General features: G+C 39.9%; 1 pseudogene; it reads right to left on the bottom strand.

Annotated features, from left to right (window-relative positions):
• Positions 1 to 729: 729 nt before the first annotated feature.
• On the bottom strand, positions 730 to 1288 carry LOC102276532 (CD2 antigen cytoplasmic tail-binding protein 2 pseudogene; annotated as a pseudogene).
• Positions 1289 to 10472: the final 9184 nt, after the last annotated feature.

Raw genomic sequence — 10472 nt, 5'->3', positions numbered from 1 at the left:
TTTTCCTATTGATGAGTAAGTGGTTTGTTCTCAGGTTTTGGCATTATAAATGCTGCTGTGAAACATTTTTCTTCTTTATTTACATTTATTTTTAATTAGAGGATAATTGCTTTGCAATATTGTGTTGGTTTCTGACATATATCAACACGAGGCAGCCATAGGTATACCTATGTCTCCTTCCTTGAGTCTCCCTCCCTGAAACATTCTTGTAGATGTTTCTTGTACATGTTCAAGAATTTTTCTAGAGTATGTGTATAGGAGAGGAAGTTACTTGATGATAGAGAATAAGCATATTCAGCTTTTCCAAAGAATTCATATCAGTGTATCAGCAGAGTGTAAAAGTTTTGTTACTCCTCATCTTCACCAACGTTTATTAACAGACTTTTAATTTATTATAAATTTTGTTGTAAAATTCATATCATTATGTTTTTATTTTGTGTTTCTCTGCTTAAAATTGGTTTGCGGCTTTTCTTGTTTCCCCTCCAAACACACAGCTAAAGACTTTTATTGGGAAAAGGAAGTTGACTGAAAAGTGGGCCCCAACATCCTCACTGCCTGACACAGCCAGAGCCTCCTCCACAAAGTCCAGGAAAGAAGGGACCACCCTCAGTAGGCTCAGATGTAGAGGTCAAAGTCAGTCTGTTTGGATTTCTAGAACTGGTGACGAGGAGGATCCGGCTTCCAGCAATAAATCCCATCCTGAAAGTAGCCTTCATGAGGGGAACTGGGCTACCTAGCCCGCGTTTTGCCCCCTTTGCCTCCCCCTCAAGTTCCCAGATGCCTCAGTGTCCAGCCACTGTCTCTCTTGGCAACATCAGCTCTAGACTTCCCTCCAGTAGGGCTTGGGTGCTCATTGGAATCTGGCCAAGCTGTCATCATCCTCTGAGTCTGACAGAGGCTGCTCTCTGATCTTCACCCAATCAATGTTGTCTGGCCAACTGTCTCAGATCTGAGCATCCCAGTTCAAGAAATAGTTGCCATCAGCCTCAAAGTGACCTTCCTCTATCTCCTCCTGCAGCTTGAAGAGTATGATCCTCACACCTCCATCACTGGAGAGTGTGGCTTCTTCCTGACCTTCCACCTCCTCTGAGGCCAATATGTCATATTTGCTGGACCCTTCATCATCATTCTCCTTCTCATCACTGTCCAAAGAGTGTTTGCCTTCGAAGTGGCTCCCAGGACCCCCTACCCCAGCCACAGGGTCCACTAATTTTTTCTTGGGGACACTGATTTTATCCTCCTAATCCTCATCTCTCACACTTTGGAAGGTAACTTTCCTCTTTGGCATGACTGGACAGAAGGACTGTCCCCAAACTAAGGATCTGGAAAAGATGGGGGAAGAAAGGGAGAGAGGTTTTCTCTAGGGCTGCATCCAGGCCACCTACCCACCACCTGCTTTTCATGTTTTATAAGTGAAAGAAAGTGAAAATCGCTCAGTTGTGTCTGACTGTTTGCAACTCCATGGACTATACAGTCCATAGAATTCTCCAGGCCAAAATACTGGAGTGAGTAGACTTTCCCTTCTCCAGGGGGATCTTACCAACCCAGGGATCGAACCCAGGTCTGTATTGCAGGCGGATTCTTTACCAGCTGAGCCACAAGGGAAGCCCATGTTTTATAGGCCACTTAGAATTCTTCTTTGGTCAAAAACCTGTTCATATCATTGGACCATTTTTCTATTGCACAATTTGTGTTTTCCCTATTTATAGGGATTGTTCATGTCTTTCTGATACTAATTCTTTGCCAGTTACATGACTTAATTTCATCTCCTCTAAGTTTATAAGTTGCTTTTTAACTACTTTGTGGTGTCTTGTGATACACAAGTTCTCAATTTCGATGCTTCAGATTTATCAGTCTTTTCTTTATGATAGGCATTTTACTGATATACTTAGAATGTTTTCTCTAACCTGAGATCCTAAAAAATATTTTCCCTTAAAATTTTTTTTTAAACTTCACCTTTCAAATGAAACCTTCTTTAATTGATCTGCAACTGATTTTATATGGTGTGATGTAGGGATTCAGTTTTATTTTTTCATCCATATAAATAGTTGGCCCAGAACCATTTATAAAAGAGTCCATTATTTCCCTTCTGATCTTTAGTGGCTAACTCTGTCATATATCTGGTTTTCATATATGCAAAGTTTTATGTTCTGGATTCTCCATTCCATCGGTCTATTTTCTTATCTCATCCTAGTTAGTGTCACTTTATAAGTTTTTAAGATTTTGGAGAGGGGAGCAAATCTCAGCTTTTCAGGATCATTTTGTCTATTCTTGGCCATTTGCTCTGTGAAGATATTTTATATTGGTTGGATATTGGAGAGAGGGATGAAGGAGTTATTAAGGAAAAGAAAGGGAGAGAAGGTTTACAAATAAACATTTGCTCATGCTATAGTTATTCTAAAGTTATTCTAAAAGCCAACTCTGCTTTTGAAGTCAGATATTTTCAAAGATCAGAAAATCTGCCTGCCTATATTTATTGGCATCACTGTAAATGCTCTGTGAGATGCACAGGGATAATGTCATTTTTATTTCTTCTAAGATTTATTTCTTTGGGATCTCACTGTTTCTTGGGATGCATTGTGATAAACATGGCCTCAGCTGTCTGGCATACTTCTGTTTAAATTCCTGCTCTGCTTCTTACTACCTATGTGACCTTAAGAATAATACTTAATCATTCTGAGACTTAATGTCTTTTTGGTCTGTGGGTGGTAGTGGTAGAGATTATGATGATGATAATAAAATAACTATTATTAACCTACTGTATTAGTTTTATATTGTTGCTATAACAAATTACCAAAAACTTAGTGCCTTAAAACAACACAAATTCAATATGTTATGGTTCTGTAGGTCAAAAGTCTGACAAGGCTCTTGCTGGACTAAAGTTTCCTGAAGGATTCCTTTCTGGAAGCTTTGGGGGGATTCCATTTTCTGCTTACTCAGATTATTGGTAGAATTCATCTCCTTTCAGTTCCTTGTTGGCTATCAGCTGATAGACAATCCAGCTTGTGGAGGTCACCTGCATTTCTTGGCTTGTGGCCTGCTTCCTGCATCTTCAGAGCCATTCAGAGCCAACAGTGGTGGATGTGAGTCCTTACCTTTTGAATCTTTCTTGACTCTTTTTCCATCACAGAGATACAAAAGAGGAGCACAGGAAAAAGACCATGTAATGATCGAGGCAGAGAGTGGAGTGATGCTGCCAAGAAAAGCCAAGAATTGCAGGCCACCACCAGATACTAGGAAGAGGAAAGGAAAGGTTCTTCCCTAGAGCTTTCAGAAAGAGCATGGTCCTGCTAACACCTTAATTTTGCACATCTAGCCTCTAGAACTGTGAGAGTATACATTTCTTTTGTTGTGAGCCACCTAGTTTGTGGAATTTTGTTATGGTAGCCCAGGAAACTAATATAACCACTTACCATGCTTTCTCAAATTTGTTTTTCTTTGAAGTAGCATATGAAAAATGCTCTTGTTAATTTCCAGTGTATAAGACACCTACATTCGAACATATGTCCTAAGGTTCAGGCAGTACCCTAAGAAAGATTTGTTTGGCATAGCCCCTAATAGTAGAATGAAGATCAATAAGTTAAAGTTCTAAGGAAACTGATTTTTAGTTCAATATATAAAATAGAGTTTTCTAACAATTACAATAGTACATGGCCATAAGAGCTACCCTCATCGTCAGACCCCAAACTTTTGGTTGAGGTCGTGGAGTTAGTTTTTCATGAATGTTTTGGATAAAAAATTAATTTTAAATGGAATTAGATGGGAAGAAAAGGATTGGGAGTTTGGGATTAGCAGATGCAAACTATCACATAGAATGGAAAACAATAAGGTCCTACTGTATAGCATAGGGAACTATGTTCAATATCCTGTGATAAACTATATTGGAAAAGAATATGAAAAAGAATATTTATGTATAACTGAGTCACTTTCCTATACAGCTGTACTTCCATAAAATTTTTAAAAATAGAGAATTAGGTATTTTCATGGTAAACAAATTTTTTTTCCATTTTAACATAAAAGTCTGAACTCTTGCTTGCTTATGTAGATGTATATAAGAAAAATACAGAATGCTCTTACCAACATATTTTGTGTGTAATACAAACAGTTGGTTGATCTGGAACAGAACTCAGTTAAGTGATTGTCTATATTATAAGGCTATATCCCGATCAATTGGTAGAATTTTTTTTTGAAAAGCAGTAAGTCATCCCTTTATTGAATGTTCCCTGTGTGGTAGAAGAGCTACAGATGATGCCATCACTGCCCTAGTTGATTTTATACTCTGGCTGAGTTGTGTAGTAGACATTTGCTGGGTGCCTTTACAGGATACATTCTCTTCCTAACAAGACTCAAATTTTCCTCGTTATATCCACCCCTGTCCTTCATAGACTATGTGTTTCAGGTTACCTAATGAGGGTGAGTTTTAATTCTTTTGTTTGGAATACTGCTAAGATGTCTGTGTGTCCCTTTGGAGATTAATAAGAAATATGTAGTCTTAATCGTAGCTGGCAACTGTATGATTGCCAAGAGAAGAACCAGTTTTGGGATAAAGCTGACACTGAGGATGTCAGAGCAGAAAGATGTAAGGAAATTGAGTCCTTGAAACATCATTGAAGTATTGGGTCAACCAATATCTGGATGATCCAGTTAAGTGAGAAAATAAATCTACTTTTTGTTTAAGTCAGTTTGCATTGGGTTTTCGGTTTATTCCAGCATAAAATCTTATATAATATGTTCATAAATCAATTGAAGAACAATAAATGACAATATATAAAATACACAGTCCAGTGCTAGATATACTAAACCACTAGCAGCATCAGCATCATTCCAGGGAACTTGATAGAAATGCAAATTTTCAGGCCTCAAACTTTCTGATTCAAACTGCAGGTGAGGCTCAGGAATCTTAGTTTTAACAAGCCCTACAGGGGATTCTGAGGTATGCTAAGGTTTGAAAACCACTACCCCAGAAGTTTGGGAAAGGAAGACTTCATGGAGAGGGTGAGAGAGACTAAATATAGCAGCAAGATAGACTTTTGAAAGGAAGACGTATGAACCAGAGTGAATAAAGGCACAGAGGTAGGAATGAATGTTATTTATTGAGCATTATCTGGCTAGTTGTGACTTTAATAAAATAGTGAAGGGTTAAAATTGCCTGGGAAGTAGGGTAGTAGAGAGTTGGTGGCTGACATTGTTTTTATTTTTTGTCCTGTTACTCTCATTTTATCTAAACTCATTAAAAGTTCCTGAGCAATAGAATGAAATGTTGCTACTCTCCATTGCAGGCAGTATATGTTGAGATCAATCTGACTGGACTAGAGCCATAGAAAATTAAGAGCATCATGTCACAACACGAGGATGGTCTAGTCCTACTTGTATTGGTGTCAGGTAGATAGAGAAGCCTCCTTCCTGTATGTCAAAATTTTGTTTGAAGGGAATTACTTTTATCTTGTCAAAATCTGACACAGGGTGACACCAGCAGTAAGAATTTAACCTGCCCTGGCTTTATGAGATTTTGGGTATAATTCTTTGTCTTCTTCCTCCTTCCTTGCCATATTTTGTGGGAGAAGTTTCCACCTTAAACACTGATGTCCTGTCCAAGGTTGTCCACTACCTGCCCATACTGCAGGCTCTGTTTGATAATGTGTGCTCGGATGGAACTGTTTACATTTCACCTTTTCCCTAAAGTACTGTGAGCCATGCATAATGACGCAGCCTGTGGAATTATGGAATGGGAGCTCACTTCGGTTCATAGGGAGTGCTAGAAAATGAGAGAGAAGCATTTTATAGGCTGAAATGCTAACTGCTGCAATAAACCAAACTCTAGATCTTAAAGTCTAAGTCTTTCCCAGACTTGTCTAGACCTAAGTTTATGGTGGTAGTGGTGTGTGTGTGTAAGTGACAGGGGGTGTTGAAGGAGGAGAAGGAAGGGTTTTAACCTAATGATGCAAACACTCTTCCTTATTGACAACTAGCTTTCTGCTAAGGAGCGCCAGAACAGTGAAAAAGCATTTCTAAAGCAAAAGCACTGCTTAGTGTATTCAGGCATTGTTTAATTAGTCTTGCTAATGGGGCTTTATTTTAGAGAGGATTTAATGGTCTCGATATTGAGTGACCTTGGTATGGCAAAGACAGGTGTGTGTCCTGTTTGTAAAATGCAAATAATGGAAGTGGCTTTGGAGTTGAGCCAAAGAACCATCAGCACCAAGCTAAGGTTACTTTACATCTGCTCACTTTGCAGGTCAGATTGAAGGATGCCTGAGACGAGCAATAAATCCTTCCCCTCTGCCACTATCGCAGAACAAGTTAGCCAGTCAATCACTTATTTTTTGTTCAGATAGACTGACCCATCATTTCCCTTGCTTTGGGGGTCTAAAGTTTAATTTTTTCCCCTTTCTTAGGGGATAAAGGAGTGATTGTGGGAAGAAAATGGTCAAATTATGGGCCACTAGTGAATTGTAGGGCGAGATAAGTCATTTTGAACTTACACTGTGCTTGGAGAAGCACCTTGGAGCTATGCTATCTTGTTCCCTGGTGGGACAATTTCTGCAGGCAGAATTGTTTCCATGGGCACAAGCTGGCAGAGACTTGGATTTCCAATGCTTTTTTTTTTTTGAAAAGGTGGTGCATTAATAGTCTTAACAAAAGACTGATAGTGTAATTGCTGCACATTATCCTAGAGTATCTTACCAGTTTTTGCTAGCTCTGGGCTGTGAGGCTATTTGGGGGATGAATATGTGCATGACTTCCCTTCTGTACTTGGAAGGTTTCAAGCCCTGGTATGTTTCTAATGGACCCTTCTAAATGCTCCACTTCTGGGTTCATTTTTGATTATGAAATGCATCTCTGGCACTCAGTGTGAGTTGTTTGAAGCTAAAGGAAGATATTTAGTTTGACAACCCGAACAGTGTCTGTTGTGAAATGTTTAACATGAGATAAGGCCCTGCTGTAGTCAGCATACCCATGAGACAATTGACAGATATGTAGTAAACATCTACTAATGATTAGACCCTGGGGTCAAAGTGAAGATACAAAGATGTTAAATATCTAAATTATCTGCATACAATTGGTTTAGTGATTTTGTTATTATGTTTATTGTACAAAATTTACTGTTTTTTTTTTTTTTGGTTGGTTTTCCTGTTGGTGAGTACAAATTACCCTTAGAATACAGTTCTGCCTCTCTACTTTCTCAACAGTGTGCCTTTGGGTAAGTCTTACCCTCTCAGTCTCAGTTAACTGTAAAAAGATAACCCTTGATCTTTGTCAGACATAGAGTTATTGTAAGTGTAGTGAATAGTCCCAGTTGAAGTCTAAGCTGGTATTACTCTACTAATTGGGCATCTCTGGGTACATCTGGAAGGACTGTGAGGCACATTTGCCAAGAGTCAGTTCTTATCAAGGACCTCAGAGTCTCTTGGAAAAGAACTCCTAAGGAAAAAAAGCTCAGTCACATGAACTTGCCACAGAACGTAGTGCTCAGAAGCCAGAAAAAGGGAAATAGCAGAGTCTTGACAATCAAGACTAAGCAGAAAGACAATTGGTGCACTTTAGTCTAAGCAACAGGCCAGAACAACCTATATTGGAGTTTTAGGGAAAAAAAACGTAGGAGATGAAAATCACTTTGGGAGGGCTAAGCAAAGAGCTATGACAAGAAACGAAATGACAGTCACTAGAGACTGGGTTCCACAGTCCTTATAAGCATCAGGAGAGAGGTTGTCTCTATTATCCGTTCCTGGACTATGGGGTTTATCCACTAGACAGAAGAGTAGTTTTACATTTCCTCTTCAAAGTATAGATAGTAAATAAGAGATCTTGTTATAAATCAAATTTGACCAAACAAAACTGATCAGTTCAGTTCAGTTCAGTCGCTAAGTCATGTCCGGCTCTTTGCGACCCCATGAATTGCAGCATGCCAGGCCTCCCTGTCCATCACCAACTCCCAGAGTTCACTCAAACTCATGTCCATTGAGTCGGTGATGCCATCCAGCCATCTCATCCTCTGTCATCCCCTTCTCCTCTTGCCCCCAACCCCTCCCAGCATCAGAGTCTTTTCTAATGAGTCAACCCTTCGCATGAAGTGGCCAAAGTACCGGAGTTTCAGCTTTAGCATCATTCCTTCCAAAGAACACCCAGGGCTAATCTCCTTTAGAATGGACTGGTTGGATCTCCTTGCAGTCCAAGGGACTCTCAAGAGTCTTCTCCAACACCACAGTTCAAAAGCATCAATTCTTCAGCACTCAGCTTTCTTCTCAGTCCAACTCTCACGTCCAAACATGACCACTGGAAAAACCATAGCCTTGACTAGACGGACCTTTGTTGGCAAAGTAATGTCTCTGCTTTTCAATATGCTATCTAGGTTGGTCATAACTTTCCTTCCAAGGAGTAAGCGTCTTTTAATTTCATGGCTGCAGTCACCATTTGCAGTGATTTTGGAGCCCACCAAAATAAAGTCTGACACTGTTTCCACTGTTTCTCCATCTATTTCCCATGAAGTGGTGGGACTGGATACCACGATCTTAATTTTCTGAATGTTGAGCTTTAGGCCAACTTTTTCACTCTTCTCTTTCACTTTCATCAAGAGGCTTTTTAGTTCCTCTTCACTTTCTGCCATAAGGGTGGTGTCATCTGCATATCTGAGGTTATTGATATTTCTCCCGGCAATCTTGATTCCAGCTTGTGCTTCTTCCAGCCCAGCGTTTCTCATGATATACTCTGCATAGAAGTTAAATGAGCAGGGTGACAATATAGAGCCTCGAAGTACTCCTTTTCCTATTTGGAACCGGTCTGTTGTTCCATGTCTGGTTCTAACTGATGCTTCCTCACCTGCATATAGGTTTCTCAAGAGGCAGGTCAGGTGGTCTGGTATTCCCATCTCTTTCAGAATTTTCCACAGTTTATTGTGATCCACACAGTCAAAGGCTTTGGCATAGTCAATAAAGCAGGAATAGATGTTTTTCTGGAACTCTCTTCCTTTTTTGATGATCCAGCAGATGTTGGCAATTTGATCTCTGGTTCCTCTGCCTTTTCCAAAACCAGCTTGAACATCAGGAAGTTCATGGTTCACGTATTGCTGAAGCCTGGCTTGGAGAATTTTGAGCATTACTTTACTAGCATGTGAGATGAGTGCAATTGTGTGGTAGTTTGAGCATTCTTTGGCTTTGCCTTTCTTTGGGATTGGAATGAAAACTGACCTTTTCCAGTCCTGTGGCCACTGCTGAGTTTTCCAAATTTGCTGGCATATTGAGTGCAGCACTTTCACAGCATCATCTTTCAGGATTTGAAATAGCTGAACTGGAATTCCATCACCTCCACTAGCTTTGTTCATAGTGATGCTTTCTAAGGCCCACTTGACTTCACATTCCAGGATATCTGGCTCTAAGTGAGTGATCACACCATCATGATTATCTTGGTCATGAAGATCTTTTTTGATTATTTCTTCTGTGTATCCTTGCCATCTCTTCTTAATATCTTCTGCTTCAGTTAGGTCCATACCATTTCTGTCCTTTATCAAGCCCATCTTTGCATGAAATGTTCCCTTGGTATCTCTAATTTTCTTGAAGAGATCTCTAGTCTTTCCCATTCTGTTGTTTTCCTCTATTTCTCTGCATTGATCACTGAGGACGGCTTTCTTATCTCTCCTTGCTATTCTTTGGAACTCTGCATTCAGATGCTTATATCTTTCCTTTTCTCCTTTGCTTTTCGCTTCTCTTCTTTTCACAGCTATTTGTAAGGCCTCCTCAGACAGCCATTTTGTTTTTTGCATTTCTTTTCCATGGGTATGGTCTTGATCCCTGTCTCCTGTACAATGTCATGAACCTCATTCCATAGTTCATCAGGCACTCTTATCTATCAGATCTAGTCCCTTAAATCTATTTCTCACTTCCACTGTATAATCATAAGGGATTTGATTTGGGTCATACATGAATGGTCTAGTGGTTTTCCCTACTTTCTTCAATTTAAGTCTGAATTTGGCAATAAGGAGTTCATGATCTGAGCCACAATCAACTCCCAGTCTTGTTTTTGCTGACTATAGAGCTTCTCCATCTTGTGCACATTTCCTAAGGAAAATGAGTCTGTTGGTTTACTCCTTTCCCAGAGGTAATGTTCAGAGTATAGGGACCATACGTGACTGTCCAATCAGGGCTGCACTAAATTCTGTGGATGAAAAGGTGGTGGTGGTGGTGAGGTCTGGTGTTTGTTCTTTATCAGTGGGCCTTGGATGTTGAAATAATCATTTAGGGATCATGAGTGCAACATGGGCAGGAGCTCCTTCATGGCAAAGAAGTTGGCTGTTGCTCTTAGGAGAGCTGGCTTCTGCTTCACAGAGTAGGATAAGGAGGCAGGCAGGTAGAAGCCTGATCAGAGAGGAGCTTACAAGAAGATTACATTATACAGTGTCAAGGCTGTATATTGGCACCCTGCTTATTTAACTTATATGCAGAGTACATCATGAGAAACGCTGGGCTGGAAGAAGCACA

The sequence above is a fragment of the Bos mutus genome, chromosome X (genome assembly GCF_027580195.1).
Source record: "Bos mutus isolate GX-2022 chromosome X, NWIPB_WYAK_1.1, whole genome shotgun sequence".
Lineage (NCBI taxonomy): Eukaryota > Metazoa > Chordata > Mammalia > Artiodactyla > Bovidae > Bos > Bos mutus.
The sequence above is the reverse complement of the archived record's forward strand: the minus strand, read 5'-3'. Positions and strand labels throughout refer to the sequence as shown.